The 16,770-nt window shown below is 44.0% G+C and overlaps 1 long non-coding RNA gene across 1 annotated transcript in view; it reads right to left on the bottom strand.

Annotated features, from left to right (window-relative positions):
* Window positions 1–240: 240 nt before the first annotated feature.
* LOC114486012 (uncharacterized) overlaps window positions 241–16,770 on the bottom strand; it is a 163,309-nt gene continuing 146,779 nt past the window's right edge. The window contains exons 3-4 of the long non-coding RNA XR_008617162.1: window positions 3,091–3,289; window positions 241–569 (exon numbers count right to left, since the gene is read on the bottom strand). This is a non-coding gene — a long non-coding RNA (uncharacterized lncRNA). The remainder of the gene's footprint in view (window positions 570–3,090; window positions 3,290–16,770) is intronic.

The following is a 16,770-nucleotide window of genomic DNA, read 5'->3' as shown; positions in this document are numbered from 1 at the left end:
TCTAATCTTGTAGGCACTGAAAACATAGCTCAAAATACATAAAGCAAATATTGTAAGAGTTTTAAGGAGGAATTTACTAATTCATTATTATAATTAGAGATTTTTAACATGATCTTCTCAAAAAATTGATAGAACAGCCAAAAATCAGCAAACAACATAATTTACAAGCTTCATCTAATAAATAGCTAATAGAATATTTCACTCAACATTTGGATAACATGGATTCTTTTATTTTTTTAATTTATTTTATTTTATTTATTTTTATTTTTGGCTGCGTTGGGTTTTCGTTGCTGCACACAGGCTTTCTCTAGTTGCAGCAAGCAGGGGCTTCTCTTCATTGCAGTGCACGGGCTTTTCATTGCGGTGGCTTCTCTTGTTGTGGAGCATGGGCTCTACGGGCTTCAGTAGTTGTGGTGTGCAGGCTCAGTAGTTGTGGCTCGCAGGCTCTAGAGCACAGGCTTGGTAGTTGTGGTGCATGGGCTTAGTTGCTCCACAGCATGTGGGATCTTCCGGGACCAGGGATCGAAACCTCATCCTCTGCATTGGCAGGCAGATTCTCAACCACTGCGCTATACAATCATTAAACACCGATGGAAATTTACTGTATATGTGACCATAAAGCAAGCCTCAAAATGTTCAGAGAATTGATACATATAGACAGCGCTCTCTGGGCACAGTACAGTTAAGTTATAAAGCAAAAGATAAATTTTAAAATATAATAATGAATTTTAAAACCCATGACAGTCTTCCCAAAGATATAAAATCTAAATGTAATCAAATCTATACCCATCTACCAATTTCCTGGTAATATAAGGATAGAAAAACATGTTAAATTATACCATGAGGATTCAATCATTAAAATTCAGACTATGATGAACTCTATATGACAAACAACCCAGCTCCTTAGACACATAAATTTCTTGGGGTGGAGGTGCAGAAAGGAGGAGAAAATATAAACTAAAAAGAAACTTAAAGACATTTCAACTAGTAGTAATGTATGGATTTAATTGGAATCCTGACCCATACAAAGTGTTGAGAGGGAGGGCATTGAAAGAAAGTTAGATATCTAAATACTTACTGGATTTTGATGGTATTAAAGTATTATTAAATGATATGATTGATGTTTGGGATGTGCTTCAAAATAAAGGGGGAGGTTAGTGGGGTATATAAGTGAAACAAGATGACTTATGAGCTGATCATTGCCTACTAGTTGATAGAAGCATGAGAATTCATTAAATTATTCTAATTTGTACATTTCAAAATTATCAGTAATAAAATGTTTAAAAGAAACTAACAAATTTAGCATAAGAATGAAAATTACAGGCCAGTCTCCCTCATGACCATATGTGCCATTGATTTACTCATCTTTCTCAACCCCATGTTTGCCCTCTTATACTGTTCTCTATACTGCTGGTGCTTGAAGTCTGCAAACCATATTTCCCAGCTTCCATTGCCAGCTGGCTTTCTTTTAGAGCCTGCTACTGGGAATCTAAAATTACTATTGGAAAATCAGAAAGGTCAAAGCTAGAAGTTTCTTGCTTTGGTCTCCAACAGTGTGGCAGTTGTTGGTTGTTGTAGGGACAGCAAATGTAGGGAGATTTTTAACTCCTGAAGCCTAGGCCAAAGCACCATCTTTTTTTCTAGTTCCAATCCTGGTCAAGACAGCACCTTTTGATGGATCCAGAACCAAATGAGATAGCTTCTCCAATAGCACTGCAGCAGGTGCTGTAATGGGTTTCAACTCAGGGACCTTAGCAGCTTCTAATCCATAGGTATCACCCTTTCTTCCTCTTTACTCCTCCAGGACCTCTACTTTTCCTTTTGCACCTTTGACAAATGTACAACCAATTCCCTATATTAAATTCCCTTTATTCAAAATACCTAGAGTGGTTTCTTTATTTCTGACAAGACCCTGATAGATACAGTACAATATCAGGAATGCTCCTAGAAAGAGAACTTCAGTAATGTGGTTCTGGAATTGAGTTGCTGGCCTGTTTGAGTTTAAGTGCAGTAATAATCTCTTACAAGTGGAAAATGGGATACTCTAAATCCATGTCTTGTAGTGCCATTACAAGTTCTCAGATCATCACCCATGGTTGTTTGGAATGCAGTGCTTATTAACATGCAGGCTTCTGAAGGCCAGGAGGCTGCACTTGACAGTTATGACAATGATGATGACTTATAGAGACTGAGGTAGGATAGCTATTTCTGACCACACTGGAGAGTTTACACAGAGAAAATGGTAAATTTAAAGATTTTAACTTCCAGCATAAAGCTGAAAGAGAACAAGAGAATTTCTATGGCACTGCTAAAATTTTCTCTAAATTCTTGTAGCCACAGAGCAGATATGGCTGAAAATAAAATTCCAAATGTCAGTGTATATGTTGCAGAATTACAATACAAGTTTAATTCATAGCTTCACCAATTCTCCTATGTGAAAATTAGGACTTGACTATGAAGGAGTAGAACTTGAGACTTTGAATGGAAACATTTTGGTGGACTTGGAAGAATCTAAGAAACTAAACCACTCCTACACCTGAGCCACCCTTGCTAACAAAATGAGTTACTTCTGCCTTGCCCAGGGAGACCAGCCAACACTTGTAATAACCTCACCTGAGGAAGTTGCCTTTCAAGGGATTCTTATTCTTGTATTCAATATTCTTATTCTTGTATTCAATATTCTTATAATTGTTTCCAGATTCATAACTATAATCACACCTCAGTAAAAGTCGCAAACAAGAGCCTATTATAGCTTGTACATACCAAAAGACTTGCATGTTTCTGTTCATTTATATTATTGGAAACCCAGGAAAAATGTATGGGAGTGAATTCCAGGGAGGATGGTCTATAACTTTGAATAAGGCAGAATTTATCAATACTGGTATACTTAGCTGTGATTCTGTATTTAATGCATTAGCTTCGGTAGTTAGGAATGCCTCTAACAATCTGCTGGATTGACTGAAATCTGCACTCTACAGTGGTCTATAATAAAGGAAATTGATATGCCAAAATTCTCTGGCATAAAATAGAAAAGAAATTGAGTTGTTGGAACACCACTCAGTTGAAGGCAGCAGCATTCAATAGTATTACCTTTATATGTTCCCTGGCACCACTATGTAAACAGTGGTGATTCATAACCAGACAGGGCTTGTGGACCTGGGCTTCCTGTTGGTCTTCCTGGTTTCTGGTTCTTTCCCTGAGCCTGGTCTTCCAGCCTTCCTGTAAGTACTGTGTTTACCTTGATATTCCACCCCAAAATTCCTTTTCCATTGAAGTTAGCCAGAGTTGCCTATAACAAAGAAGAGAGAATTATATAGCTGGTTTTCATTCTTTCAGTTACAAAGGTTATTTAGAAACTCACATGATATTAACTTTAAATTCAATAGTAACCTCTGTTTCCCAGGCCATGCATCTGGAGAAGACTGGAAGAATGGGGGTGAAGGTGGCAAATCCAGGAAATGCAAGTAAAAGCTGAAATGAGATGTTTCACACCCATCAGGGTGTAAAAAATAAAAGTTCTGAAATTATAAGTGTTGGTTAGTATGCCAATAGCGGTGGGAGTGTAAATTGGTACAACCAGTCTGGAAAACTGTTTTCTAGTAAAGTCAATGATATACATCCCTCTATGACCCAGCAATACGCACACTGTGGGATTTATCATAGAGAAACTTGCCCATACACACAGGAGAAGGTACAAGAATGCTCACGTAAGCATTGTTTGTAATAGCAAAAAAGGAAAATAATGGAAATACTCCCAAAGGTTCAATTAGGAAAATGAATAAGTAGCCTGTGATATATTCATGCAATGGAATATTAAATGACTATGAACATGAATTCTAGAACACATCAACAAGATGCAGCTCAGCAATATAATGTTTAACTGAAAAAAGCATTTTCAAAATGTAAAAAAAGAAAGAAAAAGAAAAAAGCAATTCACAGAAAATTACAAAGAGAATGATTCCAAATTGGTACAATATTTAAAACAGGTGAAATTAAACAATATATTGTTTGGGAATACATGCAATAGCGATGAAATTCAGGTTGGAGTCACCTCTGAAGACAGGAGAAGAATGTGAACCAGCAGGGGTACACAGCGAGACCTTGGAAGGATCGGTAATACTCTATTTTGTAACATATTTTACTACTACTTTAAAGTCACTTGTGTGTATTAAATATATACTGTTTTAGAATCATAAGATAATCATAATTTAAAAAACAATTTATGACATCTAGCTGCCACTTTAAATGCTGAATCACTTTGCTGTATACCTAAAAATAATACAACATTGTAAATCAACAATACTTCAATTTAAAAAATTTTTTTAAAAAAGAATGGCTCCTGGGACAGTGTGGACACACCCTGAAGCAGTGCCATCATGTAGAAGTTTTGGCACCAAGGGACCAAGCCTGCAGAAGGAACACGTCATACAGGATACGCAAGTCCCAGAAGGGTGGCAAAGTCCCTTCATATTCTAGACACCCAGTACAGGTCAGGGGGGACACCAGTCCAAAGAAGGATGGTGGGTGGTGTTACTTGAAGCGTGCGGAGCAGATCATGTTAAGAAATCGATCTGAGGTGCGGCCAGGAGAAGCCTCAGGAAAGGGTCGAAGTGCCGGGATCTGAGAAATCAGAACTGAGATGCAGGTGGGCTTTGTCCTCAGGTACCACACATCCAGCCTGACCTGGGCCTTCAGCGAGCTGTCCCCACCTTGTCCACAGGCCATGTGCTCAGGACTTGACTTCTTAAGCCACCCACCCAACCCATTCCACACCTCACTCCTTGTTCTGGTCTCTCTATTTTTATTGTCCCTGTTTCCTTGGTGACACTCCAGTCCATAGCTGTAGCACCCCCTCCTTGCTACAAAACGACTCAAAGTAACTCCTCACTCTTCTTTATTGGACACAAATCAATACTAAGAGGTGGTAGTGAAAGAGTTAACACCTTGGAGAGATTCTCTCCCTATGCAATCAGAGGAATTGAAAGAGCACTGAATAGAAAAAGAATTGTACAGATAAACAGTGGCATACCAAGGAGGGGACATGGTGGGAGTGGTCCGCCCAGGTGAGGAGGAGCATTTTATCACTGACATCACTTGGAATTATCAATGCATGGTGATAATAAAAAGCAGACTGACTTTTCCTTGGTTTCATTATTGTTTTAAAATTCTCCACAGACAATGCACCTCATTTTTCCTTGCACCCAGGGCAGACCACTCCAACATACCTTGGTACTGACCAGCTCTCTGAAACTTTCTGTGTTATGAGCAAATTTGCACTTTTGCAGTCTTTATCAAGTCTTTGATTTCTCTATCCATAAAATGCCATCCACAAGTGGGAGACAAATGAGGCTGGAGGAGGTTTAGCTATCATCTGGTCTAACCCTCTCATTTCACAGTGAAGGAAACAGGTGTAGAGAGATGACGTGACTTGCCGAAGTTAGCGGCAGAGCTGGGTCTTGACATCAAGTCTCCTGGGGCTCTGTATCCAGGACTGTATCCCGTACAGAAGGGGGCACAGGTAGTTCAGGATATTACAGTTATTTATAGTCCCTTTCCCAATTCAACCAAGAACTTTCTCTTAACTACTGAGGGTTCTAACAGTAACGTGCTCTCTGCCTGAGCCCCAGGACAGCTTTCTTAGAGCAGGGTCAAAACCCCTTCCCTTACAGCCACCTGAACATAGACTTGATGGCCCCATGGATTCTACTCCCAGAATGTCTCTGCATTATCACAATAAAAATGTGAAAAGAAATCCTCTCTGTAGGCACGTGGTCTATAGGGTCAATGTTTCCTGTGCTGCTCCAATTTTTATACTTTTTTCAGTGGGCTATTCTGTGCAGCTCTCAGTGTTAATCACTCTGCACCCTGCATTCTGAAGGCAGAGCTTTCCTAAAACCTTCAAGTTTCTCTCTGCTCCAGCCATCCTAGCAACCTCAGCCCCTGGGGGGACAGCAAGCTCACTGCCACCTTTCCAGGTCCTGTTGATGTCTTAGAGATATGGTGGTGGAAGACCCTAGCATATCTGGGCTCAGTTACATTTTTATTCTGCTACTCTTGGCCAGAAGGAAGTTTCTTTCCCCAGCCCCCTGTGATACTGAGACTGGCATGATGGCCACAGGTGCTCTCAAAAACAGCAGATTTGACATCAGCCAGAGTATAATCTTTAACGAATGAAGCATATAGGCTGCTCCTCCACTGTAGCAAATCATGACCTGGCACACTCCACGAGCAGGCTGAAATCCTTCACAATCATCCATTATTTTTAGACTATCCATGCCATTCTTCTCCTCATTAGCCCAAGTCATTGAGAGTTCACGGTTGGTGTGGTTGAATCATTGCCCAAATGACTCAGTCTCAGATTAAAAGGAGAAAAAGGCCTTGTTAATTCACCATTGCTTATAGAATAAAGTCTCAACTCTGTAGCAGGACATTCAAGGACTTTTCATGAAGTGGCGTCAACCAATCTCACCAGCTCTATCATCCATCATCACCATAGAGCCCCTCTCTTTCTACCTCACACCTACGCTTTCCATGTCTAATGCCTACTCCTCTGCCAGGACTCAGCTTAAGTCACCTTCTCCAAAAACTCTACCTTGACCTCCATCATAGACTTAGCACTTTGTGATCATTTGTCTCCTTGTCTGTTTCCTCCACTGGATTGTAAGCTCTAGGAGCTCCACTGCATGGTAAATGTGTGTCCTTGAAACTCTAATTTGCAATTTCATCATTTGTAAATGGAAATGCAACTCTTAGGAGGAATACATGAGTTAATGAATATTAAACACTCAAAAAATATCTGCTATTATTATGATCAGTATTTAAGGCATAGACAAGGTTAATTCTTGGTCTCCCCAATATTGAGCCCAATTTCTGAGACACAAAAGTCACTTGCTGAGTAAATTAATAAGTGAATGTATTCCATCCTAATCTAACTATTTTCTAAGCACTCCATGACCTTTATAACTCTTTGCTCTTATACGCTCTGTTTGGAATGCCATTTCCTCCCCACCCCATCCTACACCTATCCATTTTCTACCTGGCGAGCTCCTACTTATCCTTCAAGACCAAGATCAAATGTCACATCCTCTTTTCTACCTTCCCAGATTCCCTTGGAGCAAATTTACCGACTCTTACACAGAATTTTGTTCATAACCCTATTATCATGCTCATGGCATTGTCTTACAATTATTGTAATGTTTGCTTGTAATGTTAATCTCTCCCTCTTTATAGTGAGCTCTCGCAGAGCAATGATTGATTTATGTATCCCCTGGCCCCAGTAATAGCATTGTGCTGGCATACATTAGGCACTTAATAGGCAAAGAAGAGATTCTCCAACGAGTCCAGAAGTTGATCCCAGTGTCACAGAGATGGTAAGGGAAAAAAGCCTAAGGAATTTTAGGCTCTAAAAAATCCTCTCCCTGGAGGCAAGGAATCTGGCTGTGTGCTTGGAGCAACATTGCCATTTCTTTATTTCTGTTACTTACTGCAACAATAAAGAAATAATTCAAAAGAGAAAGAAGCAACCTCCACTATCCTATTAAACTAACGAATCAACCGCTTTCATTTTTCTTTGTTCCTGTACAGTGCTTTATTTATATGCATGCATAATTTTACATAGTTGCACTCATAATATAGACACAATTTGACATTCTGCTTTTTTTACTTAACCATTTCTCATAAGCATTTTTCCAAGTTACTATACTGTCTACAAAATCATCGATTCTGGCTGCATAATATTCCATTTTGTTGTTTCTAAATTACAACTATTAAATATAATATTATGCCAAATATCTTTTTACATAGAGCTTTTCTTCTTCCAATTGCTGGTATTTTTCAAATATTTCTGCCTATGACTTCAGTATATTCCTTGGGGCTTTGACAAAAGAGTTGACTTTTTTTTTAAGCCCCAGCAAACAGTTAAGGTGGAGCATAGAAAAATAGTTCTCTACTTCTGGATATGCTTTTGAATCATGTGAGGATCTTTTAAAACTACCAATGCACAGGCCTACCCCAGATCAAATGAATCAGAATCAGGGAGTGGAGTAACGGAATGTTTACATTCCGTCATACAGTCCATTCAGTCAACGAGTATTTTTTGAGAACCAAACTGAACAAAATTTTATCCCAGAATTCCAGTCAAATATATCCAATGGCCTATTCTACATTTCTGCCTAGATGTAAATAGACATTCTGAACTTGGCGTGTCCAAACGCTAACACCTAATTTATCCTGATCAAACCAGCTGTTCCAGTAATCTTCCTCCACTCAATTAATGGAAATTCCTACCTTCTGATTGCTCAGGCCCAAGACCTTGGGATCATTCTGGTGCCTCTCCTGTCACATCCCACATTCCAACCTACCAGTGAGTCAGTGAGTCCTATGGGTATTCCCTTCAAAATATATCCAGAATCTAACCATTTCTCACCACCTCCACCTAGTATCATCCTGGTCCAAGCTACCACCATCTCTTGCCTAGATTATTGCAATAGCCTCTGAAATAGTCTCTCTAATTCACTCTTGCCTTTTGCAGACTTTTCTCCACATAGCAGCCAGAGGATCTTTTAAAAACATGTCTTTCATATCAGACTAAAACTTTCAATGTCTCCCCATCTCACCTGGAGTGTGATGGTTAATTTTGGGTCAACTTCACTGAGCCACAGAGAGACAGGACATTCAGTCAAACATTATTTTTGTTGTATCTGTTTGGGGTGTTTCTGGATGAGATTAACATTTGAATCAGTAGACTAAGTAAATCAGATTTCCCTCCCTAGTGTTGGTGGGCCTCATCCAATCCCTTAAAGGCCTGAAAAGAACAAAAAGGCCAAGGGGACTCCAGCCTGATTGCTTACACTGGGACATCAGTCTTTTCCTGACTTCAGACTCCAACTGAAACACTGGTTCTTCCTGGGTCTTGAGCCTGTGGCCTCACAGTCTGGAACCTACACCTGGGTCTCCAAGTTGCCAACAGCAGATCTTGGGACTTCTCATCCTCCATAATAGCATGAGCTAATTTCTTATAATAAACAAACAAATATCCCATTGGTTCTGGAGAACCCTAATACACAGAGTAAAATCCCAAGTCCTAATCTAGAATTACAAGTCTGTCAGACTTCCCCATTACCTGACTGACCTCACCTTCTTCCTCTCCCCTTCAAGCACTGCACTCCCACAATGTTGGCCTCAAAGAAGCCAAACATCCTTTGGCCTCAGGACCTTTGTACCTGTTGTTTCCTCTGCCTGGAAAGCTCTCCCACATGACTCATTCCTTCACTTCCTAAAGGTCTACCTCAGCTCCATGACATCTCATTGAAGAGGACCACCTTGATACACACAACCCCCCAGATAAAATTGCAACCCGTCCCCATATGACGTTCCTAAGTCTTCTTCCTCTGCTTGAATTTTCTCTGTTGTCCTCATGACTGCCTGATATATTAAATATTTGTTTGTCTACTGCCTTTTCCCACACTGAAATGATTCAGACAAGAAAAAAACCCAGATACATAATATATTAGGTAGTGATAGTGCGATAAGGAAGAAAAATAGGGGAAGGGAATAGAACATGAGAGGGTGTTGTTCCCAACAGGCCATTAGGAAAGGCCTCCCTGAGGGAATGTAAGGGAGGTGAGACCAAGGTGACAGAACCAGGACTGAAAACAGAAAAGAGAGGCTGTGAACAAAGCACCCAACCCATAGCCCCTCAGCATTCTTTATTCAGGTGAAAGTCAGCGATGTCCTTCTGTGAGTGCTGGCTGCCCTCGCCCGAAGTCCTCTCTGGCCTGCACATGGGGCATTGTTGCCTCTAAGAGCAGGCCTTAGCCAATGCCAGCAGGGAGCCAGGGAATCAGCGCCCCAGCTTCCTCCGCCTTCGGGGGGACAAGTCTGAGGCCTCTTTACAACCATCTCTCAGACCACTGAGCCCGCTTGTCCACAGCGGGGTCACCTGTTCAATAACACCTTGCCTCTGCTTCCTTCCCGTCTGTACCCACCTGTGCTTCCCACTCCCTGGACTCATACACTGACATCCTTATCTCAGGACGCAGCCTAAGACAGAAAAGAGTTCATCTGCTTCCTAGTGGTTTCTCAATCTTCAGCTGGAGGGTCTGTGGGAGCGACAAGTGGGGAAGAAGTCCTCTGCTGGGGGAAGCTGTGTGCCACGCCCTGGGCTGCAGGCACAGACAGTCAGGCCAGTGCTCAGGGTCCAGGAGCTGCTCTTGACCCAAGCATCTCACACTGCACCTCCACACAATAGAGTGTGATATTCAAATCAGGTTGAGGTCCTGGAGGGAGAGGGTGGCTGCACAGGCCTGGTGGTGAATTTATAGAAGTGGATTAACCCAATCTGCACACTAAACAGCATGTAAATTATGTTATTTCAACCCATAAGTTTAGACATGTCCATAAGAATAAAAATTTATGACAGTGGTAAGACGTATGGCTGGTGTAAATAAGCTAACCCAAGCAAAATATGCTAAAAGTGCTATGGAAATTCTCCAAATTAAGTGAGTGATACCAGCCCCAGCTTTCAGCAGAAGGGGCCATCTTGGTGCTGCCTCCACTATGTGCAAGGAGAGGGAGAGAGTGGTCATTATTCAGGTACAAACAGGTGGCTGCGAGCCCTGGGGGAGAGCCCTGCCTTTGAAGAGGGTCACTCTTAGAGATGGGAGCAGAAAGCACTCCAGGATCTGGGAAAAATCCTCTCAATAATAGTAACAGCAAAGAATAATAATATAATAGCTAATATTTTTGAGGACTTACTATGTGCCTAACACAATTCTGAGCCCTCTATGTGTTCTAATAATTTAATTTTCACAGCCACTCCCATGAGGTAGGTACTATTATGAATTTTTTTTTTTTTTTGGCCACACCACGAGCCATGCAGGATCTTAGTTCCCCAACAGGGGATTGAATCCAGGCCCCAGCAGTGAAAACACCAAGTCCTAACCACTGGACTGCCAGGGAATTCCTTATGAATCCCATTTTAATCTGAGCAAACTGAGGCTCAGAGGTCAGGCATGCAGTAAGTAATATAGAACTGCCCTCAGGCAGTGTGACCCCAGAGCCTGCATACTTAGCCGTAACATACTACTCCCTCCACTGAACATCATGCTGAAAGGAAATTTGGGAGTAATTTATTTCAAACTGTTCACTTCACAGATGAGGAAACTGAAGCCAAGGGGACTTGGTGACTTGCCCAAGGTAAATGGCAGAGCCAAGATTCTGGCCTAGGATTTCAGACACCATGATTAAAGATCCTTCAAGAGCCCAGGGCACCGCTTCCTGCTGCCACTCATAGTAAGAAAGCCAAAGGGGCTGGAATAAGGTGGGGACTATCAGTCTTAATTTTCTTTCCCGTGTGTCTCTGAATCCCAGGTGGAGGAGGTCTGCCTTCGGTAGATTTGCAAAGGGCAGAACTGGGAAAATTCGGCTCCTGCTCTCAGAGGGATTTCTTTCCTAGCGGAATACTCTTCCCTGCCTATCTGGGGTGAACTCAGCAGATCAATCCCAGCCCTCACCTCTATGACTAGCCTCCCCTTCCAAGCACCTGATGCTAGTACTTAGCCAAAACAGCACAGTTCCCAAGCGCCAGGCTTTCTTGTCTAGGGTTCATTCTGTTGCAAATGATCAATCATATCTCAAGCCAGCTGAGTCAAAGGGGAGGTTCCGGGACGACTGGGAAGCCCAGTGGAGAGAATGGACTGGGCCCGGCGGAGACGTGGCTGTATCCAGGGACTCAGTGTCCTCAGGACTTGGGGGTCTCCGTCTCTGCCCCTTCTATCTGTAAGCCATACTTTCAGCGAGGTTTTGTCCATGAGGTGGGAGAGAGAATAGCCCAAGCCTGCATTCTGAGGGCCAATCATGCAGAACGGGGGGAGGCCCCCTCTCCCAAGGCCAATACACGAAGTCCATACATTCATTCAACAAGGATGTAGGGAGCATCTATATGGTCAGGCTCAAGGATACAGCCGTAAACAAAACAAATGTAAATCTCATGCCCTATGGAATAGACACTCTCTTGGAGGCAGGATGGGGAACAGATAAAAAACAAGAGAAGTAGGTGAAGTAAATAGTATGTAACAGGGCGATGATTGCAGAGAAAATACAACAGAAGGGGGATAGGAGTGCCAGGCAGTATGTTATTAAATTGGAAGTAGGGGCAGAGAAGGCCTCACTGAGAAAGTGGCACTTGAGCAGAGAGCTGAAGGAGGCAAGAGAGTGAACAAGATGGGTATCTGAAGGAAGAGCATGTCAGGCAAAGGGAACAGCCTGTGCAAAGGCCCTGAGGTGGGAGTGTGCCTGACATGATGCATGACAGAAGAGAGACCAGCGTGACTAGAGCAGTGTGAGAAAGAGGGAAATAGAGGAAATAAGGTCAGAGAAATGACAGAGGGAAGAGACATTTTATGTACAGCCTTGTAGAGAGAGAGAAAAATGGATTGTCATGCAAGGGTTGTGGGGGACATTTTATATACAGTTTTACAAAGAAAGAAATAGGTTGTCACTGAAAGGTTTGGGGCAGAGAAATGACGTAATCCGACTTACATTTTAAAAGTCTCATGCTGGCTGCTGTGTTGAGAACAGACTACAGGAGGCATGAATTGAAACGAGGAGACCAATTAGGAGACTACTGTGATAACATGGGAGAGAGATGCTGGTGACTTCGACTAGAGTGGAATTAGTGATAAGATTTAGAACAAATTTTGAAATGGAGCCAACATGACTTCCCGATGAATCATATGTGAATTGACAGAAAGAAAAGTGTCAAGAATGACTCCAAGATTTCTTGCCTGAGCAACAAGGAACGATGGAATTGTCATTAACTGAGATAGAAAAGGCTAAGAAAAGCAGGTTTGGGGGTGGGAGGGGACAATCGGGGAAAAATCCACTGATAACTTGTAGGGTTTCACACCCACATCTAGGTGAATCGCTGCACAAGGCAGATGGGGTACTCTGATTGGTCGGCTGTGTCACGTGCCAATGTCGGGAAGAAGGACATCGTGATTGACAGCCCCCTTAGGACCCCATGGGATGGGAAAGCCATAATTCCTCAAAGGGAGGGTTGTTGGGTATATCTTCCAGCATACTGGTCACAAGCAATAGCCATCTTAGCACAGTGCCAGGCATATAGTAGGTGCCCCCAAAACATTTACTAAGTAAATGAATGAAGCAATTGAAACGTCACTGAGCTGGCCATTGGAAAACAGGGGTCTTTGCTCAACTTCTTCCCAGGCTGCAGAGCCATCTAGGCTGTTGTCCTACTCTAACCCCACCCTGGCCTCAGAAAAATCTCCTTGAGCAAAATCTGTAGACAAATAGGACTACCTGTTTTCTTCCTGCTCACAGGGGAGAGGAGGGGCCAGGAGGCCGGGCGCTGAGCGGTGGCTGTGTGCCTCCCAGAGAAGGTTTATGGCCTTGGTTTGGGGGAGTGGGGAGGCTGAGCAGCAGAGCCTGACCAAAGAGGTCACACAGCCACCCCCAGACACACATCCGGCTTGCAGCAGCTCTCACCCGGTCTCAACCATTGGCTCTAGGCTGGCCCAGCTGCTAGAATTCTTCCAGTGGGTTAGTAGGAGGGATGGAAAGGCTGGGAAGGAAAAGAAAGAAGAAGTGCCAGATGCCTAGAACCTGGGGCCTCTAAAATTTGGAGCATAAATTGGGAAAGAGAGGAGAGGAGGGAGGAGGGAGGGGGAGGGATGGGGGAGGGGGGAGGGAGAGAGATTGATTCCCCCCACATCAGGCTGAGCCCCAGGCTCTGACTGCTCCCATGGGCACCAGAATCACATGCTACGGAGGAGAGGCTAAGGTCCCTTGCCAGCAGGGGTGGGCAGCAGGGACAGGAAGGGCCGTGCTCTGCTTACATTACAGCTGCATATGTTCCCCATCCGTTCTCCACTCTTCTGAAGGCTGACTAACCCCAGGAGGCTGTGTCATCCAGGCTCCCTTGCTGCTTCCAGTAGGGGTTGCCAATGGGAGGCACTGGCAGAGTTCAGAGGGAGGGAGGAGAGAAAGGTGGGGCCCTTCTTCCCCACGCCCTGCCTGCTTCAGGGTCGTCTCTGGCTCTCACCATCCACCACTGTAGCTCCTGCAGGGCGGCCCCCTTTACACAGTTCCTCTGGGGCACCCTTCCCTCCCAGCCTGAAGGCTAGTGTGGCTAGGCCCTGGGTGCCTCACCACTCTTTGTTTCTTCCCTTCACTCTGTCCTCACCTCTGTAAGCCCTCCCTTCATTGAGGTCTCGTCATTGGAACCACCTGGGATGAACTCATTTTCTTTGAGGCACCCTGGCTGAGACAAGCCCCAAGCCTCCCTGAGAAATCCTGAGCTCTTGACCTTGTAACCAGCACCAAACAATAACCAAGGGGCAGCTTCACTCAGATAAAAATGCAGTTACTAATGCTTTGCTTTGTGACAGGCACAGTGGAGGACCCAGAAACAATTCAGATTTGAAGCCCACTCTCTAGGAGCACATAGTCTAGCCAGAATTGAGGCTGAAGAGACCTGAGAACTGCTATCTGAAGCCCCCTGCAGCCTGGGGACACCTCAGGACTCTCAGCCCCTCACTGCAGCCAAAGGCTGCACTGCTCCCCCCTTCCCACACCTCTCCTGGGCTGCCCTGGTGCCATGGCTTTTCCCTTCAAGGCTGCCTGGGATCTTCAGTTGTCTCCGCCCCTGGGTGAGGATGGAGTTTGGTGGAGAGTGGAGCAGAGGCGAGAGGGTAGACTTTGTGTTGCTTCCACAGCTCTCAGCCCTTAGGCCAGTTCCAGCACAGAGTGTACAGCCAATGTCCATTTATCAAATAAGCGAATGAAGAAATAAGCAATGCTCCTCCTGAATGCAGGAGCAAACATGCAAGGTTCTTGCAAGGTGCTGCACTGGGCTCCATGCAGGGAGAAGGAAAAGCCAAGGCCCCTGGTGCTACAGAGCTCCATCATCTAGGCAAGAACTGTCCCCAGACAGAAATGCTGGACACAGACATAGCGAGATTTCCAGAGGCCCAGAGGACAAAGCAAGAGACCACAGCTGAAAGGTCACACCACCGAAGGAGAGCGAGAAATGTGTGCACTGAGCAATACAAAGTGTGGAAGAGTCTATATGGGTGTGGCTAAACCACAGTCTATATGGGTGTGGCTAAACCACTGTCTATATGGGTGTGACTAAACCACAGACTCTGGAACCACGCTGCCCAAGTTCAAATCCTACTTCTGCCTTTTATTTGCTGTGAGAACTTGAACAAATTTATTTAACCATTCTGTGCCAACTCCTTATCTGTAAATTGGGGACAATAATAGTACACACCTCATAGGCTTATAGGAGAGACTAAATAAGTCATGAAGCAAGTAAGTTATGAAGCAAAAGCCCTTAGAAGAGTTCCAGGCACATAGTAAGTGCTGTGTAAGTTTGCTTTTATTATTTGTTATTACAAAAGAACAAATTCAGCTGGGCAGAAGGGCACAGCCCCAACTAGGCAGATATGCTAGTATTGAAGGTTATCAGCCAAGTGACAGCAAAGAAAACGTTCCTCTTTGTATTCTCTTATTTAACAAAAATCTTGAGACTTTTTTGTAATATTGCATAACAAATAGAATTACACTTAATGCTTCAACGTGACACAACCCATTTCATCATCTTTTGCAGATGATTCTATGATATTTCTGATATGATTTTCTTCCCTTTAGGAAGTTAAGGGGTAAACTCCCCAAGCCACAGTATCCTCATCTGTAAGACAGAAAGACACGTACCCTCTTCCAGGCATTGTAACAGAACTGGATTAAGTAAGACAGGGTCTACAGGACGTTAACACTGAGCCGGCATTGTCGTGGGTGCCATTGCACCTTCCACTTTCTTGTTCCCTGGAGAAACATCCTTATTCCCCACTGGCTGCCTGGCTCAGGGAAACTGTGGCAGGTAGTTGTGCCCCTTGGTGTGGTCTCATACCAGGGAGCTCTGCACGGAGGAGAAGCTGCCAGTTCGATCCTGGCAGCTAAGAGGCCCCCTCTAATCCGGTCCTGCTTCCAGAATTGGCTGAGGTGTCCTCAAAGGAGCAAAGGCCACCAGGAGGGTGAAAGGAGAGCTCCCACAAAGCCTTGGAGCCCGGCCATGATGCTGGACCAGCTCCTCCTCCCTGTTTGGGAAGTCCCCTGAAGGGGAAGATGCAAAGAGGACCTGCAATGGGCAAATGAAGGGCAACCAAGAGCCAGGATTTGTCTCAACAGCTTAATTCTCTGCTTTCTTGTCAGCCCTGATGGCTGGCAGTGAGGATAATTTGAAATGAAGAATGTTTTTCAAGGAGGAGCAAGAGTCTCTCATCTGAAACTAATTTGTTGTCCAAAATTGTACTGCAGAAGTTGTTTAGAAGTTGCAGATTAAGTTGTGCATAAAAATACAGCAACTCTTGATTATCCACACTCATGGATAATCCAAAAATGACAGATACCTCAAATGATTTCTATTTGGTTTCGTAATGCAGGATTATTTCCCCTCAACATGTTTACTTTTCTGCATTTAGTTGTCTTCAGGGTATAGCCAGAGAGCTAGGGAATCTATAACCTTCTGTTAATTGCAAAACAACCAAGGTTTCAGCAACATGCCCTGCAATGCAGAAGCTGCCTGGGCAGTATTTATAAAAATAAAAATACAGGGCTTCCCTGGTGGCGCAGTGGTTGCGCGTCCGCCTGCCGATGCAGGGGACGCGGGTTCGCGCCCCGGTCTGGGAGGATCCCACATGCCGCGGAGCGGCTGGGCCCGTGAGCCGTGGCCGCTGGGCCTGCGCGTCC

This window comes from Physeter macrocephalus, chromosome 4, assembly GCF_002837175.3.
Source record: "Physeter macrocephalus isolate SW-GA chromosome 4, ASM283717v5, whole genome shotgun sequence".
NCBI classification, from domain to species: Eukaryota; Metazoa; Chordata; class Mammalia; order Artiodactyla; family Physeteridae; genus Physeter; species Physeter macrocephalus.
This window is presented reverse-complemented; position numbering and strand designations above follow the sequence as displayed.